Consider the following 21,060-nt stretch of genomic DNA (forward strand, 5'->3'; position numbering starts at 1 on the left):
GGGCTTGAAATAAAGAGTCTGAGAACACAAGGCCGTTCTTCTCCCCTTAAATATCGCACAAGGGACCCCACGAAAGCCTTGGCACTAGTGGTTTTCAGCCTCGGGGGCACAGCTGTTCACGCCTGTGCACACAGAGGGATGCTCGCACACACGCCTTCCACGGAGACTCAGACCCTTTGGACCTGGGTGTGAGTCTGGAGACCTGTTCCCAAGGTGATTCTCAGCACCATTCATCAGTCACCTGGAACACACACAAACCCAGCAAAAGCCTGCATCGAAGGAGCCAGACCCCAGGCTTTGCCAATGGGCTCCTGGAGAGGGGAGGTTTGTTTCAAACCAGTTTTCCCAGCGATTCCGCTTCCACCCCATTAAGAAGCGCTATTCCAGGGAAACTCGAGGCAGAGATGAAGGAAGCTGCTGGGTCTCCCGTCTGGGGCCCTGGGAAAGGGGGCGCTGGTGCTTTCACACATGGACAGGTTCTTTATTTGCAGATTATCGTCGTTTGAAAGACATTTTCGTAGCTTGATGCTCCACTCAGAAATAGATGTCACCAGCACAGGATGAGAGAAACTTGCAAAGAATTATGAACTTCTTTTTAAAATGAGAGAGTCAATGAAGGGAGGCAGCATGACCAGAAAAGGGGAAAATTAAAATCTGAAATAATTTATGAGCAAAATAATTTTCCAGCTAAGAGTATATTAGCTGTTTACTCAGAACGTGGGCGAGGAACGTGGGTGACCGGGGTGGGCCCGTGGTCTCTGGGGGGCTCACCATCGCCTCGCAGCCCCGGGTGTCGTTTTTCCCCTTCTCGGCTTGCAGTGGGGTGAGCGCGGAGCAAATCTCTCCGCAGGCGACACCCCTGTGGACGGAAGCCTCTCGGGACAATCAGCCACTGCCCAGTGGCACCGATTCCAATGACGTCAACCATGGCGGTGACACTAAGGGAGGCAGAGACACGGCACAGGGGCGTGTGTGCAGAGAGAGAACACTGCGTCCGCCGCCACGTTCTCACCTGTGCCCAGAAAGACGAGCCATCCTCTCTACGGGCCTCTTCCAAGCCTCCCCTTCTAACTCTGCCATCTCAAAACCTTGCCATGTGGTGGGTCAGGGCTCCAAGTTCCCGGTCTAGGTTTTACTAGTGGTTTTCAAACATGTCCTCCTTTTCCTTCCTTTTTTTTCCTTTTTGGCTGCACCTGCAGCATATGGCTAGGGGTCACATCAGAGCTGCAGCACCAGCCCACGTCACAGCCACGGCCACACAGGATCCGAGCTGCAGCTGTGACCTGTGCCGCGGCTCACAGCAACGTGGGATCCTTCACCCACAGAGCGAGGCCATGGATTGAACCCACGACCTCAGAGAGGCAGCATCGGGTTCTTAACCTACTGGGCCACAAGGAGAACTCCCGAACATGTCCTTCTAAGCGCCCGATGGGCTCGGGAAGGTTGTGGCTACAGCAGTGGCGAGAAGAGGAGACTTTCACTGGGCGATTTTCCCACGTGGAATGGACGGTGACCCGTGGATTTGATGAGGAGGGTGAGAGAGATGGAGGAGGACAATCTCTGGCTGGATCAGCTTCTTAGAAGTTGGTCCCGTGGCACGGTGAGAAGCAGAACAGGAGGATGGACCGCAGAAGATTTTAGTCCTGGGTTTGAAGAGCCTGAGAAATAACCAGAGCGAGCCAACTGGTGGGTATTTTTCTAGATGCAGATGAATATTTGGGGATTGTTAACACAGGAATGGCCGTTGAAGCCATAAGAGTGTGTGAGATCGAAGAATTGCACGGAGTGGGCTTGCAGGGCTGGGATGTCGCCTAAGGAACACGAGTGTCGTAAGAACGAGCAAATGCAGATGAGCCCGTGGAAAAGCTGACACCCGGGACGGGAGCCGCAGCAGAAGAACCCGGAGACTGCACCGCCGTTGGGAAGAGAGAATTTGCCTTTTTAAGGGAGATCAAATGGGAAAAGGACTAAAAAGTGTCCATTGGCTTGGGGGACAGTGAGGTCACTGATGTATCGTGAAGGGATGGGGAAGAAGAGAGACTTCAGGCTGGAGAATAAGGAGCAGCAGGGAAGATGCGGGGCAGCAAGTATCGACCACACTTGAGGAAGCCTGACCGTGATGAAAAAGAGAAAACTAGATCTGAAGTTACTGATTAACATGTAGCAATGCAGGAACGCACTGCTCCGAGTTCCTGCTCAGAAAAGAAGTCACCAACACCCTCAGTCCTTAGAAAACTCTTGAATGGACATACATTTATTTTAAAAATAGTTCCCACTGCAGCAGCTCAGGTGGGAACTATTGGAGGTGCGGGTTCGATCCCCGGCCTGGGGCAGTGGCTCAGAGGTAAAGGAGCTGGTGTTGCCAAAGCTGTGCCGTAGGTCCCAGCTGCAGCTCAGATTCAGTCCCTGGCCCAGGAACGTCCATATGCCAAAGGTGCAACCATACAAAAAAGGCACCTACCTTTTTTTTTTTTTTTTTTTTTTTGCTTTTTAGGGCCACACCCGTGGCATATGGAAGTTCCCAGGCTAGGGGTTGAATCAGAGCTACAGCTGCCGGCCTACACCACAGCCACAGCAATGTGGGATCTGAGCTATGTCTGCGACCTACACCATAGCTCACGGTGATGCCAGGTCCTTAACCCACTGAGTGGGGCCAGGGAATGAACCCGAATCCTCATGGATATTAGTCAGGTTCACGTCTGCTGAGTCACAGTGGGGACTCCAAAAAGTCATTTATCATTTAGCAACTTACACACAGTTCCCAGTGTTTCTCAAGCCCTTGCCAGGTGCCAGGCATGGTGATGGTTCTGCATCATGACTGCACCAGCTCCCGAGAGCTGGTTCCTTCCAGGGACTTCTGAGATGCTGTTCTCTCTTCTGCTGTTGCTAAAAGAGTCACATATTTCAAGCGTGCATCGCTCCTCACAGCCTCGTCTGGTGCCGTTTCCTCCCGGTGTCCCCTTTCCTCGCCTGTACACCCCCTGCTCTCTGCTTCCTCACCAGCTCTGGTCCCACTGCCGTTCACGGTCATTTGTGAGGTCTTCACCCGTCCTCAGCAGGGAGGTAGAGGACTGTGAGCCCAGCATTAGCTGATGTCTCCATGTTGAGAAGAAATCTGTGGCCGCCACTCTCTGATGCCCATTCCTGCCCGCCTCCCTCGTACAAGGTGCTGCCCACATGAGCTCCCTCCGAGGCGCCACCCTCCACCCTCTCCTGGCCGTGGGCCTCCCTCCCATTCTCCATTTCTTAGATCAGGTATAAAGACCGTAAGTTCCAGAGCAAGGAGGTCCTGCCAGCTCACTGGCCACTGCAGCTGGAAGGTGGTGTGGTCCAGAGCCCACGGCGGATGCTCTCCAGCAAGAGTCCTTAACATGCTCTGCAGATAAAATTCAGGATCCAAGAGTGTGGGCAAGGGAATGTCATCTTTATTTCTGCTAACCTCCGCCCAGATTTAGCATTTCCACCAAAGGTGAATATAGGCGCCAGTCCACAGCAGCAGTAGTGGCAGCTGTAATTCTGTCACTCACAAAATCATGGCCCTCTCACCTCACCTGGCAGTTGTCACAGGCAATTCGATGGGTGGCTTGACACGCCCACTCTTTGGGAGTGTGGTGGGTACCACTCTCCCACTAGGTCTTAAAGCATCAATCAAGAGTTGTGTTGTTTGTCTGCCTTAGGCAGTTTTAAAATATTTTGGGAATCTCCTGTTGTGGCTCAGCGGTTAAGGACCCAACGTCATCTCCATGAGAATGCAGGTTCGATCCCTGGCCTCGCTCGGTGGATTAAGGATCAGACATTACCATAAGCTGCTGGGTAGGTCTCAGATGCAGCTCTGATTCCACCCCTGGCCTGGAAACTGCCATATGCCACAGGTGTGAACATAAGAAGAAAAAAATAATTTTTTTTTTGATCACTGTATTTTAGTTTTGTTGGTTCTTTTGTGTTCCTATGAGTTTGAAGACATTTTTCTTGGAAGGGATCCTCTGGAAAGTGCCGAGAGGGCAAGCCTTCCCCCCCGCCAGTCCTGTAAACGGAATATGTCTTCATCTTCTGTAAAATGTTACATAGAATTGAGGATACGGGTCTTCAGAACTCAGTGGGAATCTTGTCCTGTTACCCTCCTCCTCGGTTTTCACCGTGCAGCCCCCCTTCAAGGCCGCATGAACCTGTCTGGTCTCTGGTGATGCCCCTGGTTCCTCGCCACCCACCCCCAGCTCCCACTCCACTGGGCTCCCCCTTTGTTGGAAGCCATCCTGGACCCACTCTCCACACACACCCCCTCACCCTGGACTGACTCTCTTCTCTCCTAAAGGACGTTTTAGAACTGCTCCCACGCCCCCGCCAGCTCTGCAGCCTCCTCCATCTGCCTGGTGCCGTCTGAATCGGACCCCCTGTCTTGGTGGGACAGTATTTCCTGGGGCCAGTGAGTGACATTCCCATTTCCACGGAAATGGCATCTCTTCCTGCGCTTTGGGTCTCACCCAGCAAATAGCATCATCTCCGGCTTTTGGCTCTTGACACCTCTCTGCCTTGCATCTGAGATCTCTCTCTCTCTCTTTTTTTTTTTGGCTTTTTAGGGCTGCACCTGCAGCATATGGACATTCCCAGGCTAGGAGTGGAATCAGAGCTGTAGCAGCCAGCCTGCACCACAGCCACAGCAATGCCAGATCCGAGCCTCATCTGTGACCTACACCACCGTCACGACAATGCCGGATTCTTAACCCACTGAGCGAGGTTAAGAATCCATATCCTCTTTTTTTTTTTTTTTTTTTTGTCTTTTGTCTTTTGTCTTTTTTTGTTGTTGTTGTTGTTGTTGCTATTTCTTGGGCCGCTCCCGCGGCATATGGAGGTTCCCAGGCTAGGAGTCGAATCGGAGCTGTAGCCACCGGCCTACGCCAGAGCCACAGCAACGCGGGATCCGAGCCGCGTCTGCGACCTACACCACAGCTCACGGCAACGCCGGATCGTTAACCCACTGAGCAAGGGCAGGGACCGAACCCGCAACCTCATGGTTCCTAGTCGGATTCGTTAACCACTGCGCCACGACGGGAACTCCCAGAATCCATATCCTCTTACCTTGCTGAGCCACAGTGGGAACTCCAGAGCTCTCTAACTTTAAGCTTGTGTCCTCTCCCAGGATCTGTAACCTTTGGGATCTTTGTGATATCAATCAAACGGTTCCCGACGGGATCCTTCAGTCTGATTCCAGGATGTCAGTGGACTTGGGTTGCCTGTGGCCAAATGAATAGAAGCGTTTAATGCAGGAATTACAAACACAAATGCACCAGAGGGGCCAAGCAGGCACATTTGATGTGTGGGTATCGCGGTGGAGAGCTGGTTAAGGATTTGGTTCCCACAAGAGCGGGCGGCTCTGCCACCCGGGTGCCGTCACTTCCACATCCCTCTTACTCTGCGGCCCCCATGTTCCCAGATCGTCCTAGTTTTTCAAAGAAGCCAGGAACTGGGGTTTGCAGATCCAGTGTTGTCATTTTTTAAAAGTGTTGGCAATTGATTCCAAAAACCGTTAAGCTCTCGTTGGGGCTGATGTGAAGGCATCTGTAGGCTGGAAATGGCCCCCAAGCCGCCAGGTGGGTCTCTGCTCCAGACCCTCTCCCAGCCCCCCCAGAAGCTCGTGCCTCTTGGCACAGTGTTCGGGGCCGGGCCTAGCCTGCTTCTGTCCTCCTGTTCCAGCTTTTGCCCCAGCCATGCCCACCACCCGCGTCCCTGGGCACAGGTGCCTTCACGCCTCTGCCTGGCTGGTCCTGCTGGCCCCAGTCTGGCGTCCGTGCTGCCTCGGCTCAGAAGCCTTCCTGGCTTTCCTCCCCGGTGTCTTTTGCACAGGGATGTCCTCGGGTTCATCGCACTGAGTAATTATAATGGCTTATCTCCCCACCCCAGCCCCACCAGGACTGTGATTCTTGGTGCAGGCAGCAGTTACAGCTTGCTGTTGGAGCATCCCCCAGATCTAGTGGGGACCCACCCTGCTGCCGGGCTCCTGAGGCCATGGGTCCTGTGTTCTACCAGGTGGGCCACCGGGGCAAGAACAGAAACGAGCCCTGGACCGAAGCTTAGTCCCAAGAGCCGGGGTTGCTGGGGAGCCTCAGGAGCACTCACAGCTGGGGTGTCCCAGCATCACAGAAGGGGTCACGGGAGTGCAAGAGTGACCCCCAACCCCTTGCCTCCTCCTGAGACAGACCTCATCTATGATGGGGTCGGGGCACGGGAGCCATGCACGGTCTCGCTTCCATGCATGAGGTAGTTAGGATGTGGACGCACAAAGAAACGCCTGCCTCCTGCCACTCCTAAGAGAGGACCAGCCCACGGGGGGCGTTCGTGGGCTGGCCCAGCCCTCTCCTGGGTTTCCTCGGGACCCCTGTCAGGGCCCAGGCAGCTGCCTCTGGCCCCGCTCATCTACAAGGAACCATTTTTTCTCTCTCCCACTGCCCAGGTCAGCACATCTGTCTCGGTGACTTCACAGTCACCTGAGTCAGGAAGCCGAGGCTCCTCCTGCCCTGGGGGGCTGTCCTTCCCCGACCTCTCCTGGACGGGCACCACATCCGGCCCACTTTTCACCTTCAGGAGGCCTGCCCGTGGCCCTGGCTCAGCCCTGGTGCTGCAGTGCCCGGGCCTCCCACTGCCGGAACGCCCTGGCCGGCTCACCTTCTGCGCAGCTGTTCAGGGCCACAGGCCTGACTGCTGTCCCTGGAATGGCCTGCTTACGGGGCTGGCCCTTGGCTGGTTTGGGGACTCAAATTTCAGGGGGAGGGCTCCCCACCTTCCTAAACTGATTAGAGCAGCTTGCCGTACCTGCACTTTTTGTGCAACCGGGATGGTTTGTGCTGGGCACCGGTTCTCCTTCTGGGTCTGTGCCAGGCGGAGGGTGCCTGCGGGACCAGCCCTGAGTGCGGAGTCTCTGATGAGTGTGTCTGGAGGACAGCACTTCACCCATGTTGTCACAGCTCATCCAGGGAGGAACAGAGTCCTGGGTGGTTCCTCTGGGAGCGGCCCCTTGCAGGCTTACGCCGGGTCTCCCCTGGGTGTCACCCCAGGTCCCTCTTCCCTTTGTTGACTGACATGTAACAGCACAGCCAAGAGCGCCACCGTGTCCCGACTCCTGGGAGTCTCCCTCGTGAGTCATCCACCTGGAGGTGGCTTGGGGGACCCCCAGCACCCTGTGTCCCTCAAGACGGCACTCCGCCTGCTCTTTTCTAGACACTTTGACTGTGTGCTCACACCTGCTTTCCATCACACTTGTCATGTTTTCTTGAGATTGTGTGCTTAAGTGTGTTTGGCTGCAGAAGCCGGTGAGATTAAAAGAGGCATCTGTTAAACTGTGTGCCGGGCAGTTGGGAATTTGGATCCAGGAGACGTGGGGAGAAAGCCGTCTGTAAATGTATAGAGCCCAGGAAGCCCAGTGGCGTGGAAGCGGCTCCACGTTCGTCAAAAGGCTGGGCCTTGCTCTCTCCTCACCCCAGGAAGGTAAAGCCACAGAGCGGGTAACACATCCCAGGTTGAACACGCTGCATGAGATGGTAGGAGGCTGACGTGGAGGCAGCGGGGGTAGGTACAAGGCCGGCCGGCGCCGGGGCCCAGCTGCATTTCTAGAAATGGAAAGGGGTGGAGTTCCCGCTGTGGCGCCACGGGATTGGCACTGTCTCTGCAGCACCCGAACACCGATTGGACCCCTGGTGGGCCCAGTGGGCTGAGGGATCCGGCATTGCTGCAGCTGCAGGATAGGACCTGATCCCTGACCTGGGAACTCCGTATGTCAGCAGGGTGGCCAAAAAAAGAAAAAAACCCAAGGGAGTGGAGAAGAGAGTCTCGTGAGCTCTAGGTGTTGAAAATAAGTGCCTGCAAGGATTATGGTTTGGCTAACAGAATCGGAAATTGAAGAAGAAAAGGTAATTCCATCAAAAAAAAAAAAAAAAAAAAAAAAGCATTGCTTTAGAAAGGAAACTGGCAGGGGAAACGCTGGATCTTTTTCCCTCTGGAGTCTGGCCACTCTGGCCTTTGACGCTCTCTGCAGTCAAAGTCCTGTTTCCATTCACCTGACTCGTGCTTTCGATTTTGTCCTAAAGAAAACACCAGTTTGCAATGAAAATGACGTCGTCGCGTGGTGTACACGCTCGGAATTAAATTCCTGAGTCATCTGCCCCTCTTTGTAGGTGAGCGAGCCGGAAGTTCGCTCTGCGTAGACACTGACATCTTTGGGAAGCTGTAACAGGCTTGAAGTGAGTCAGACTGTTCTAACCATGCTCGTCTCATCTGTCATTTTTACCAGACAAAACCTTGCCCTATTTTCGAACAGTCCTGACTTCGGGGGTACAGCTGGCACCCCGAAAGTGATGGCACCTGCCGTTCCAGGTGTTTTTCTCGATCCGGACCCGCCTTTCTGGGCTCATGTGTGGAGACAGGGACCCTCACACCCCCTGCCCCTGACCTCTGTGTCTGTCCAGAGGTGCAGCCTGAGCCGTGCCCGCCTCCTCCCTAGGCCTCTGTTTTTCGCTGCTTCTCCTGGGGGCAAAGTGTCCGGAAGTTACCTGGTTCCCCCCCGGACGTTGATGTCATCAAAACGAGATGTTGGACTTGACCAGGTGGCCCCCAAGGTTCCTCCCCACTCCAGGCTGATGAGGTTTTGTCGTTTCCCTGTCCGGTCAGTGCATTCGGGCGGGGTGTTAAAACCCTTGACATCCACCCGTTTCTGGTCGACCTTGTAAGACCTGGCGCTGCCCTTGGGAGCGTTGACCAGAGGACCGGCCCTGTCGCCGTGCTGCTCTCGCCCTCGTCCCCCCAGCACAGCCTCTGGGATAGCGTCTGCCTTGGTAAATGAATTGTGGGTAAAGTCATATCCATAGACAACCTGGGTAACACATCCCAGGTTGAACACGCTGCATGAGATGGTAGGAGGCTGACGTGGAGGCAGCGGGGGTAGGTACAAGGCCGGCCGGCGCCGGGGCCCAGCTGCATTTCTAGAAATGGAAAGGGGTGGAGTTCCCGCTGTGGCGCCACAGGATTGGCACTGTCTCTGCAGCACCCGAACTTCTGATACTGGGAGCTATTACACTGCCTATTCCACATCACTCGTTATTTAAGGAAAAAACGCAAAACAGTTCGCACGGAGGCTCAGCGGGTCGAGAACCCAACATAGTGTCCATGAGGATGTGGCTTCGGTCCTGGCCTCCATCTGTGACATCCTCCCTCAGCTAAGGATCTGAAGTTGCCATGAGCTGGGGTGCAGGCTGGCAGCTGCAGCTCTGATTCAGTCCCTAGCCCAGGAACTTCATATGCCGCCCTAAAAAGAAAAAGAAGAGAAAGAGAAATAACCCTTATCTCAAGAACGTCTTGGATTTAGCAAAGAGGGGACATAACTGATGAGCATCATAACCCATTGACTGTGATGCCCACGACGAGAACATCGGGCACGAGACTGGCAGTGTAGGTGTGTGTGAGGCACTCGTGTCCGAGTCCCTGTGTCTCCCTCTCCGGAATCTCCTGTGTAGTGTGTTCTCACACACCACTGAACCCAACACACAGACGAAGTTTTCTGCATCCTCTTAACAAAGCGAGTGGGGGAGGAACGCAGTTGCCTCTTGAGCATGTGTTTCTTTAGCTTCTTCTCCAGCTTGTAAATACTGGGGAGAGTTTCGCTCGTTTGGGCTCTTAGTGCTTTTCCACTGTTTGAGAGTCACATCCACGGCTGTTTTCTCCACCCCCTCCGTGTTTGGGGTCTGAATAGACTGAGCTCCCGGTTCATACGTGTGCTTCAGAGGTATCCTGGCCACGTTGCCCCTTAAAGCTCTAAGTAAAAATGACTTTGCTCCGTGGCGCTATGTTAAATTGGCTGGTTAATTCTGGTGTTATTTACCCTGTAATTCATTAGTTTCACCCCGCCATTGGCAGCTGACAGGCTGTAATTTCACGCCTTGCAATAAAAGATGTCTCATAATCTGCTTCATTTAGCAGCAAGAGAATTTAATGAAATTAACTGCGGTCCTAATTATGCCAGTGAATACTAAAGACCGCCATCAAGTTTTCTCAGAAAAAGGACGAGGTCCACCTCGTGAAGGATTGAGCGAATAATTTCCTGGGAAAAGTTGCAACTGTCTTCCTTCTATTGGCCGACGAGGGCCAATTACGACTACACGTATGACTACAATTAACCGTTTTTCCCTGAATGTCTCTCCACGTATTCGTCGTTTCCCGTCAACTCCGAGAGTGGGTCCCCTCTTGGAGCGGTGGTGGTGGTGGTGGTGAGAAAACAAGCTGATGCGGAGGGTTCTCCATCTCGGGTCTTTCCTCCCGCGCTGGCCCGTGGTGTGGGTTTGCCTCACGTCCCAGCCGGGTTCACAGCGCGTGGCCGGGAGAAGGTTCTCGAATGTTCCATGACGACGCCCTCCTTCTGCTCTGAGGATGCCCGCCCGCCCGAGAGATCTTGGTCCCTGCCCCGCATCCCTGGGAGGAAGGAAGGTGTTCTTGGCCCTCGACCTGCCCGGCTTCCTGTTGCACGTGCTGCTCGGGCCCTCCGTCTCCTTGAGATGCAGCTCCTCCACCTCTCCAGGGTCACCTGTCCTGCCCCCGTCCTCGACTTCTCCATCTCAATCTCACTCTTCCTCCAGGTAGTGGAGGACGCGGATGGAAAGGAAGACAGACAGACAGACAAGTGCCCTGCAGAGGCCCAGGCTTTTCCTCGCCCCTGCCCTCGCCTGCGGGGGTCTGCCTCCATTCCTGCCCGCCTCGCAGCCTGGGCCCTGAGCCGCGGCCGTCAGCAGCACCTCTTTAGCCCAGCAATTAACTGCTGCTCCTCTTCCTAACCTCACATTCAAAAGCAGTGACCTCTGGAGTTGCCATCGTGGCTCAGTGGAAACAAACCCAACGAGGATCCATGAGGATGTGGGTTTGATCCCTGGCCTCGCTCGGTGGGTTAAGGATCCCGCCTTGCTGTGAGCTGAGGTGTAGGTCGCAGACGTGGCTTAGATCCCAGGTTGCTGGGGCTGTGGTGTAGGCCGGCAGCTGCAGCTCCAATTCAACCCCTGGCCTGGGAACCTCCATGTGCTGCAAGTATGGCCCTAAAAAGCAAAAAAAAGAAAAGAAAAGAAAAAAAGAAAGGTAGCACTCTTTCTCAAGTTCTGAAAATAATCATCTGGCTTCCTTGGGCCCCACACCTGTGCTGCGGGCTCTGCTGCAGCGAAGTCATTCAGGGGCCACGTGGGAAAGTCACGCCCAGGTGTTCCCTCTTCCCTTGAGGCCGCTGGCAGGAAGGCCTCCAACGGGAAGCACTTCCAGCAACTTGGAGGCGCTGCTGTGTGTTCCCGGGGAGCGAGCCGCTTTGCAGGGAATGTTCACCTTTATATCACCCTTCACGTGCATGCCGTCTCTGCACACCGGGCCCTCGTGGACCTGAAAAGATGCTGACTGTACAGTGAGGTCGGGGAGTGCCGGGGCCGCCCCACAGCCCACTGGTGTCAAGTCCATTCCAGAGGCGCTGTGGGCTTGCAGGTCACTTGGGCACACCATCGCTTGCTGTGGGCAGGGGGTGCCACCCAGGGATGTTTGGCAAGTCAATGGCAGTGCCAGTCCCTGACTTGGGGTTGTCCACCTGGCACAGCCACTGTCACCGCCACTGTCACCATTCACAGCGTCCCCTCACTCCCCATACTCAAGGGGGGGAGGCTCCCAGGCAGAGGGTGGGCTGCACACAGGACTCCTGGGACTCTACACACAGAGTTTATAGGACTCTCCTGTGCCCAGGAGTCCTGGTCCCTAGGTGTCCTTGGGCCCACCCACCAGCCTCTCCAGGTCCCTGAGCTGCAGCCTGGCCTGGAATGCCGGGGCCAGCAGTGCTCAGCACCCGTCAGACAGTCCTGACTGGCGGGGACATCCCAGGCCCTGCCACTGTCACTGCCGAGGCCAAGAGAGGCTCCCCAGACGCTGTGGGTCTGGGCTGAGAGGACACACAGCAGTGAACACCCAAGGCAGGGCCACCTGGAGGCCAAGGCCAAGGCCGAGGGTATCGACGACCACGCTGGGTTGGGGGCAGTGTGTGCCGTGCGTGCTTGTCACCACCTCGCCAGCAGCGGCCCTGGGTCTCCCCACCTTGACGCATCTGCAGCTGAGGGCAGCGTGGTCGGGGCGGTGCGGGAGCATGTGAACCAGGAGGCAGAGGGGTGTGGGGAGCGTGTCCTGAGCGCCCTGGGGCGGCAGAGCCGGCCGATCTGCCAGCCGGGGGCCCGGTCCCCTCCCAGGAAGGAACGAGCAGGCGGCTGTGGGGACGCACGGCCAGCTCGGCGTGTCCGCGGACGCCAGAGGCGATTTTGGCGACGAGCAGTAAGGAAACCTGAAGTATTTCTCTCCCAGACCCTCCCAGCTTATTAAAAGAACTTATAGACATGAAAATACATTAAAGTGGGCAAAGCGGAGCGGGTGAAAGAGATTAACAACCTTGGCTGAATAGAGCCTATTGATGAAGCGGGCCTGTGCGCGGCTGCCGGCTCTGAAACGAGCCTGGAGCCGCTGAAAAGAAGGTCAGGCCTGGCCAGAATTTCGGGGGGAAGTGGAAATTGATATGTAAAGAGAAGAAGAGCCTGCCTGCCCCTCTCTCCGCTTTTCCTGACTGGGGAGGTTCACTGGGGAAGAGGAAACCCGTTCTGCGTCCCGTCCCCCAGTTTGAGCGCCCAGATGCAAGGCTCCGCTCTCGATGCTGCAGAGACCAGGGGCACAGGGGCAGTGAACGCCTATTGTCTGGGGTCTGGGGGGCGCCGGGCCTGCCCAGCCTGCGAAGGGGGGGGACCCCAACCCGGCCAGCTGTGACAAGCGCCTGACAGGTGTGGATGCCTTCCGAGGTCTTTTTAGGAAGTGGGGCGTCGGGGAGGACGAATGGAAGCCGGCAGGCCGGCCGCGTGCGGATGGGCTCGGGAGAAAGTTAGCCGTCAGTCAAGTTTTTCTCTCTTAATGAATAGAGACTGCTGAAGTAAGGGTTAGGTAATTGAGTTTATAATTAATTAGCCATAACCCTCATCAGATAAAGCAGTTGTGAGGAGGTTTTTTCTATCTCCTTTCTCTCCCCAGGGCCTGCCCTTCTTTGTCCTTGCGCTGACAGCCGGCACTTATCTCGGGCCGCTGGAGCCCCAGCCGGCAGCCCGCCCCGGCCGGGCCGAGGGCTGGTCAGCCGGGCCGCTTTGTGCAGCGAGGCCGGCAATCAGCCCAGCTGTCGGGGCCGTGATGAATTAGCGGTGGGCGTAGCACAGAGGTGGACCCCCGATCGCCCGATAGCGCTCAGGCGGCCGCTCGGTGTCCCCGCTTTGACACCTTCCGACAAAGAGGCTACGGCAGCTAGAGGTGGGGGCGCCGCGCTGCTCCGGAAAGTTGGGCCACTTACAAAAGACCCCTTGATTTCTAGAGCTGGGCGGTCCGCTCCACAAAGCAGGGAATCGGTGCGCGTGGACCCGCTTTCCTCGAGGGCCCCTCTTCTCCTTCCTCCTCTCTCCCCCGCTGGTCAGCGTTTCGTGTGTTCAGAGGACAAGCGATACGTGGTACACGTGCAGGGCATTGAAATCAAAGACTGCGTGAAGGGGTCTGTCTCAGCTTCAGTTTGCAGGCTGTACGGGGGGTCACCTCCCCCCTTTTCTGTTTAACGATGAGAAGTCTTGTGATGGAGGCACGTTAAGGCAGGAATTTTTTTAAGGAACAAGGCGTGACATTCTCTTCCTGCTTCCGATACTGAATTCGAAAAATCCCGGACGTGGGAGGTCAACGGCCTTGTGACTTCGGCTGTTTCTCTGATTGACCCCCAGGCAGGCACAGATAAAGCTCTCCGTACCCCAGGGCAGGCGGAGAGGGAAGATGGGGTCTTTCTTTCCCTCTGCAGTCGTCCGTCTCAGCTGGTCCAGGAGACGATTTTGTGTGTCTTTGTCAGCAAGGCCAGGCGTCGCTTCCCAGGACCCTCTGGTAATTATCTGGGACTCAAAAGCCAGAAGGTTTTACCAAGACCGTAAGACGGAAGGACGGTTTTGAATGTTAATGAAAATATGAGCAGAGCGAATATATTACTCAGCCTCATTGAGGGAGCCGAGTATGATAAGTGCATTTACAAGTGCGGAAATTTGTACAACAAACGAGTTCATTTTTGTGGGGAGTACCGCTGAGCAGGCCACGCGTGGGCTGATATGATAGGAGAGAGGATGGTGGGTAATTTGTCTGGGGTTCGGTTGGAGATAAATGTCAGCTACTCTCAGAATGAATCTGGGAAATAACGTGACTGGCAAAAATCCCTAGTAACTGTGGTCGCCACCTTCCAGCATAGAAATGCGTGATGCGGAGGTCCCGTCGTGGCGCAGTGGTTAACGAATCCCACCAGGAACCATGAGGTTGAGGGTTCGGTCCCTGCCCTTGCTCAGTGGGTTAACGATCCGGCGTTGCCATGAGCTGCGGTGTAGGTCGCAGACGCGGCTCGGATCCCGCGTTGCTGTGGCTGTGGTGTAGGCTGGTGGCTACAGCTCCGATTCGACCCCTAGCCTGGGAACCTCCATATGCCGCGGGAGCGGCCCAAAGAAATAGCAAAAAGACAAAAAAAAAAAAGAAATGCTTGATGCTGTGATTGAGCCGTACCTCATGACGCCAGTTCCTCCACGAAGCACGTGGGCACGGGGAGTATGCCAGTTCTGAGCAAGAAGGAATTCGATGCACGGGCTCCGAGGAAGACCCACACCAAGATGTGGTACCCAGATTATTCAGCTGGGAAAAGCGGAGCTGACCCTCCACCCACACAGCCTGCCCGAGCCTCCGGAATGCCTAAGGTCACTTCCGACAGACCCAGCGTGTCACCCCAGAAAACCCGCTTCTGCCACAGCTGAGCCAGCGTAGGCCAGGTCTTGGTCATGGTCAGCAGATGGAGATCATTGCCTGGGGCAGGACCATGCTTCTCCTCGGCCTGAGGCGGGATCCGGCGTCACAGGCTGCGGGAACCACAGGGTGCGAGGCTGAGGGTGCGTCCTGCCCCTCCCCTCCCCTCCCCTTCCCCTTCCCCTGAGTGGGATGCCAGGGCCATTGTCTAAGTGGCATCACACAGGCCACTCTGTCACGGTTTTACCTCCCAGCTGGTGATTCTGCCCTTCTTCACAGAGTTGGGGGCCAGCAGGGTCCTCTTTCCGCCCTGGACCAACACGGCTGCAAAGCATCAGCCGACCCTCTGGCGGCTGACAGAGACGCGGTCCTTGCCACACACACTGCACGAGAGGGAGGTAGCCTGGGGCCTAGACCTGAAGGGGACAAGGGGCTTTGAATCCAGACCATCTCTGTGCCCGGCCCCCCACTTCTGCCCGGTAGCCACGATATAGAGAGGTTTCTTAACCTGTCTGAGCTTTGATTGTGTCATCCGTGAAGCTGTGGGTTGTCACCCTGAGGGGGCGAATGTCTTGGGGTCGGGATGTCACCACCCTGCTTTACTTATGATTTTTTTCATATAGAAATTAATGGGGGGGGGCGTTCCCGTCGTGGCGCAATGGAAACAAATTCGACTATAACCATGAGGTTGCAGGTTCGATCCCTGGCCTTGCCCAATGGGTTAAGGATCCAGCGTTGCTGTGAGCTCTGGTGCAGGTCATAGACTCGGCTCAGATCTGGCGTTGCTGTGGCGTAGGCCAGCGGCTACAGCTCCGATTAGACCCCTAGCCTGGGAACCTCCACACACCATGGCTGTGGCCCTAAAAAAGACTGAAAAAAATTAATGGAGGAGTTCCTGCTGTGTCACAGTAGGTTAACAGTCCAGCTTGTCTCTGTGGAGGTGCTGGTTTGACCCCTGGCCCAGGGTGATGGGTCAAGGACCCAGCATTGCTGCAGCATAGAGCGAAGCTCCCGCTCGGATTTAGTCTCTGGCCCAGGAATTTCCATATGTTGCAGGTGCAGTCAAGAAAAAAATCTTAAATGCGGACTTCCCTGAGGATTGGCAGTGTCTCTGCTGCTCCAGGACACAGGTTCCATCCCTAGCCTGGCATCCCTTCCTGGGTTGAAGGATCCAGAGTTGCCATAGTAGCCACAGTGCAAGTTGCAGCTGCAGCTCAGATCTGATCGCTGGCCTGGGATCCATATGCCAAGGGGTGGCCAAAAAAAGAAGAGTAAAAATAAGTTAATGGAGTCAGTGATGAGAAATATTTCTTTAGTATTCCTCGGGGTTTTTTTATTTTTATTTTTTGTTTGTTTGTTTGTTTTGTCTGCGCCCATGGCATATGGAAGTTCCCAGGCCAGGGATGATTGACCCCATGTCACCGCAGTGACAATGCCAGATCCTTAACCTGCTACACCGCAAGAGAATTCCTAGTCTTCCTTGGTTTCGGAGCAGTTATCCTGAAAAGTTTGGGTCCCAGCAGGTTTAGCTCATGCCCCCAGGATATCGGTCAGCTCTCCCGTTGTGACCCACTCATCATGAAAGGATGCTTTAGAGGGAAAGGTTTCGGTTCTTCTCTCCGTATTTGTTACTTCTGAAATGGTAACATTGATTATTTTAAACTAGGATGACTAAGGGATCCTTCCCTAATTTTGTGAAGGGAGAGAAAAGCAGAAAAAGGTTTAAAGGAAGAAAAGATGCAGGCCTTCCTTTGTGATATTCAGCCAGCAGTGCCCTCGGGCCCAGCATGTAGAAACTGGCCCTGCTGACGCATGAGCTGCCGTGTGCTGGGCAGCCTGGAGTGGAAGGGAAGGTCTGCTCGGTGGGGCTGGGCGGCCGAGGTCTATGGATGATGGAGACACGGCTGTGCCGGGGTTCGTGCTGGTGTGTCAGGCGCTGCGAAGTCACTAGCGTATTTATTCAAGAGGAAATGTCACCGGAACCCCTAAGTTCCCTTTGCTCTCCTTTCTTTAAATATCGTCAGCGTTATCTAGTCATAGCTACTGAGTCAGTTACAGATTTGTCATTGCTCAGACTGAATTCGAAGCTTATTTTATCGTGGATATATTTTGGAAGCTTTTAAAATTTTTTTCCTTTTTATGGCTGCACCAGCAGCATATGGAAATTCCTGGGCTAGAGGTTGAATCAGAGCTGCAGCTGCCGGTCTGCGCCCCAGCCATAGCAACGTGGGATCCAAACCAAGTCTTCAACCTACACTGCAGCTCACGGCAATGCCAGATCCTTAACCCATTGAGGGGGGCCAGGGATCGAACCTGCGTCCTCGTCCTCGTGGATGCTAGTCAGGTTCTTAACGAGCTACGACAGGGACTCCCTACTGTTGAAGCTTTTTGAGTCACACTAAAGTAAAAATGGAGCGATTTCAGGTTTACCTGTAGAGTGTCTGTCTTCCTTTTGTTAGACTGAACTTTGGGGTTTTGCACTCTAAGGCACACCAGCTCAGCCCTCTTCCTTTTCCCCCACGATGCTGGGCTGGGAAACCGGGAGTCCTGTTGGTTCCTGGAGGACCAGGTGTCTGTAGGAAGGAGGCCTCCTTGCTGTTCATGCTGCAAGACATGGGCTTCTTACCCTTTGGTGGGGTTGGGGGGCTCCTCTGGGAGCACAGAGGCTGCTGCATTCCCGGAGGCCAGTCTTATCTCCAAAGCACTGATGACATGTTGAGTTGTGTCGTGATCTAGCGTTGCCGCCCCCTTAGCTATGACCCTCCCCTGTCGCCTGCCCAGGCGTGTGCGAGAAGGTACACCTCACCTGGTGCCAGCCAGGAAGCAGAGGGATGGCCCCAAACTATGGCACCAGCAGGCACCTGCTAGCTCTGAACTCTTTGGGTTCAGGCGCTGCATGTTCCTGGCTCTGCTGCTGAAACTCGGGCCCTCCTGTGTTGGGGCATCTAAGCCAGCAGTAGCCTCCTGAGAATGTTCCCAAATGCTACTCGCTAGTGAGCAGCCCCAGGTGGAGCACCTTCCCGTTAGTACTGACCCGGCCCCCTGGGACTCGGGGATGCCACGTGCACCAGCAAGGCAGTGACCTTGACCTAGGACACATGTTGGTCCAGCACACACAGGAGGAAGTGAGAGTGGGGGTGAGTGCCGGACAGCCACCAATAAATGTCCCCGCTGGGGCTGCGGTAAACACTTCACTTATATGTAGAAAGAGAGCAAAAAAAAAAACCAGACGCCTACAGAAGGAGACCAGATCTTTGGTTACCAGAGACAGAAGGTAGGGGAACGGGGTTGGAACAGGTGGTCAGAGGAACCGATTCCAGTTATTAAGCTGATGAGATCAAGTACCAGGGTTGTGATGAGCAGCTGGAGGACTGCAGCTGACGGGGCTTTGCAGTATATAGAGAAGACGGCTTTTTTGCAGCTTTTTTACAGTTTATGGAAAAGTCTTCCCCCCTCTCTGCTTCCTTCCCCCCCTTTCCTCCTTCCTTCCTTCTCTTTTTATTGTGTCTGTACGAGGAGATGAAATGTTAGCCGATTCTCTTGGCATCATCCTTTCACAATATAAGAAAGTTAAACCATAACACTGTATGCCCTCAACATAGACAGTGGTGTGTGTCAATTATTTCTCAATAAAACTGGAAGAACCCCTTCAGACAGTGCTGCCTGCTCGAGGCTAAGCCCCAAAGACCTCTCATCAGTTAAGGATCAGCTCGGGCCACGTGGTTCCTGTGGTTCTCGGAAGCCCCTTGGTTCCCGTACTGTGGTCTGCTTGGGCATCGCCAGTGTTCAAGGACCCTGCTATAGATACAGAAAGATACCCAGGGGAAGTCACACCCTCTTTCATGGGCCCAGGCTTTCCTTGTGACATGCCCGCAGCCGCAGAGCCCACCCAGCAGCCAGCTCAGAGGCGACGTGCTGTGTTCCTAGGAGGCTGTTCTTTGGAGCCTTTCCTGACATCCCATGGTGACCTTGGACACGATCTGTCCCCTCTCCTGTCCCCACACCACCCAGACTGCAGCTGTTACATGTAAAACAGAAATTGCAGGAGTGGTCATGCACAAAACACGGCTTGCGTGTCACCCGCATGGCACGTCGTCTGTCTTTCCACGTGTGCACCACGCGTCCATGGCAGAAGAGCCCGCCTCAGCCCGTCGGCCCGCGTCGAGGTGGCAGCAGATGCAAGGTCAGCTGCACAGAAAGAAAGACCAATACAAGCATTTTCTGTGTACGCCTGTAGCTGATTTCCAAGAATTCAGCGCAGAAGTCATTTGCGAATTGATTAGGTAGAAGGAGAGGTTTTCCTGTTAAAAGCACCGACAAACCCTGACGTCTGCCCGAAGTTCGTCCTGAACCATCGCTTTGACCCACGCCCGGCTTGCTGTTTAAACGTCTGAATGTGTGCGGTGAGCGTGGCTGCCCTCCGTGCAGTGCTCCCAGGAAACGTTCGTTTTTCTGGCTGAGGCCTGGGTCATGGACCAGACACCATGCCTGCGCATCCTGTAATTGAGTATTACACGTGGGGAAGCCGCCTGTCCTCATTGCTCAAACCTTTAACTTTGTATAAATTCGAACGGAACATGGCTCAGGCGCTGCGGCAGTCTTCAACCCCTTCCATCATCAACACTGCTATGGAAAAGAACCTTAAGTTGATCACATAAAATTATAGCTCATTTAATTTTTCTTTAGTCAGGAAGCAAATTGCTCTTCATTGTTCCAACACGTTTTATCCAGGGTTTTGGAAACATGCGTTAAAACCTGAAACGATAATACAGTCGGACGTGAACATAGCATCTTTGGAGAATATCCAACTTTTTAGCTGCAAGGTCCTGGAGGGCTTTTTACTGATTCCCAGCATAGCTTTTTTTTTTTTTTTTTTTTTTTTTTTTTAAGGACGTTGAGCCTTCAAGTTGGAAAATGGACAGGCAAAGCATAGACATCTACTTGAATCTGGTTAAACTATAGCAATTCGAGGAAATTATTTTAAAACTGTATAAAAGAAAGCAGGCTGTTTATGTAGTTATTTGACTCGTATCCAGAGATGATGAAACGTAATGAATATGAATGATTTCACAGTGAATTCTATTTGCGTGCACACTGCGTGTGCTCGTGCCTTGGCTGTGTACTTCCCCTTTGTCAAAAGTTATAACGTATCCATCTACCGTGAAAGGTCCCTGTCAGAGGAAGGTGGTTCCCCTCCATGCCTGTGAAATGGATGAGCTGATGAGCTGGGAAAGACTCACTCATATTTTAATGCCAGCTGAACCATCCTCAAGCCCAAGAGCAGGGGCGTCAAAGCCAGTGGTAGCAAGGAGTATTTGCCGCCGTAATTGACAAATAATACCCCTCATAAATACTGCCAGTCTTTTCAATTAGTTTTCATCTCAAATTCGGGCTACAAAATGATGGCCTGTCAACTGACAATAAATGGCAAAAATTAATAAATTGTCTTCTAAATAGAATGGACACTTAAGAAAAATTGGGCAGCCAATTTAGCACAGCATGGAGCGAGGGGAAACCTTTTGTACTGATGCTGGGCACTCATGTCGTCTCCGTCTTTATTAATGGTGCTCGGCGGCTGCTGACAGTTTTGTTGCTACTGGCAACTTTCTTCATTAAAATTAAAGCCAGCATCAAATTCCATTAGCCGTACTCGGGGTACCTTGCATTTTCTTATACATATTGTTTCTTCTATTAACTCCCTCTCCACCCATGAGAAGTTTTAAAAAGAAGTTAAAATGGGAAGGACGATTGCCGAGGCCAGAGAACCATTGTCTGTTCTTGGGGAAGAATGATGCTTGCTTGCCCCATTTGAGCCCGCATCCTAAAGTCCACACACCTGTCTTTTTTCTTCCCTCCCCTTTCAACGTGGGAGCTAAGTATTATCACGATAAACGTGTATGTTCTCGGATCTGCTAGCTTTCAGATCGAAATGACCAAGTAGCATCAGACTTTCTACTTCCTTATTTTTTTCTCAGCAGTTTTTTTTTTTTTTTTTTTTTTTTTTTTTAAGTCCTGGCTTCCCTTTTCTAACCATCTTTCTGTAGCTGACTGTACCTTGGCATAATAGTAGCTTGATGCGCCGGGGGGACTTGAATTCGTTAGGAATACCTTAGAGTTATTTTCCCTCAAGGCATTACTTTTATCTGTAGAACAAATTTCAACCTTTGAAGGAAAAAAAAAAGAATCAAGCTCTGCTGAGCAAGTTCTGAACTATTGTCTGGA

At 53.8% G+C, this 21,060-nt stretch overlaps 1 protein-coding gene and 1 long non-coding RNA gene across 17 annotated transcripts in view; both read left to right on the plus strand.

Moving 5' to 3' along the window:
• AGAP1 (ArfGAP with GTPase domain, ankyrin repeat and PH domain 1) overlaps positions 1-21,060 on the plus strand; it is a 558,467-nt gene that overhangs the window by 303,175 nt on the left and 234,232 nt on the right. The window lies entirely within an intron of this gene.
• LOC146396221 (uncharacterized) lies at positions 2,463-7,951 on the plus strand. Its single transcript, XR_014829151.1, has 2 exons — positions 2,463-4,615; positions 4,863-7,951. It is a non-coding gene; the product is annotated as an uncharacterized LOC146396221 (long non-coding RNA).

This window comes from Sus scrofa, chromosome 15, assembly GCF_054392235.1.
Source record: "Sus scrofa isolate SSC_HxYL_T2T_F1_AM1 chromosome 15, Sscrofa_HxYL_maternal_Yorkshire_Landrace_v2.0, whole genome shotgun sequence".
NCBI classification, from domain to species: Eukaryota; Metazoa; Chordata; class Mammalia; order Artiodactyla; family Suidae; genus Sus; species Sus scrofa.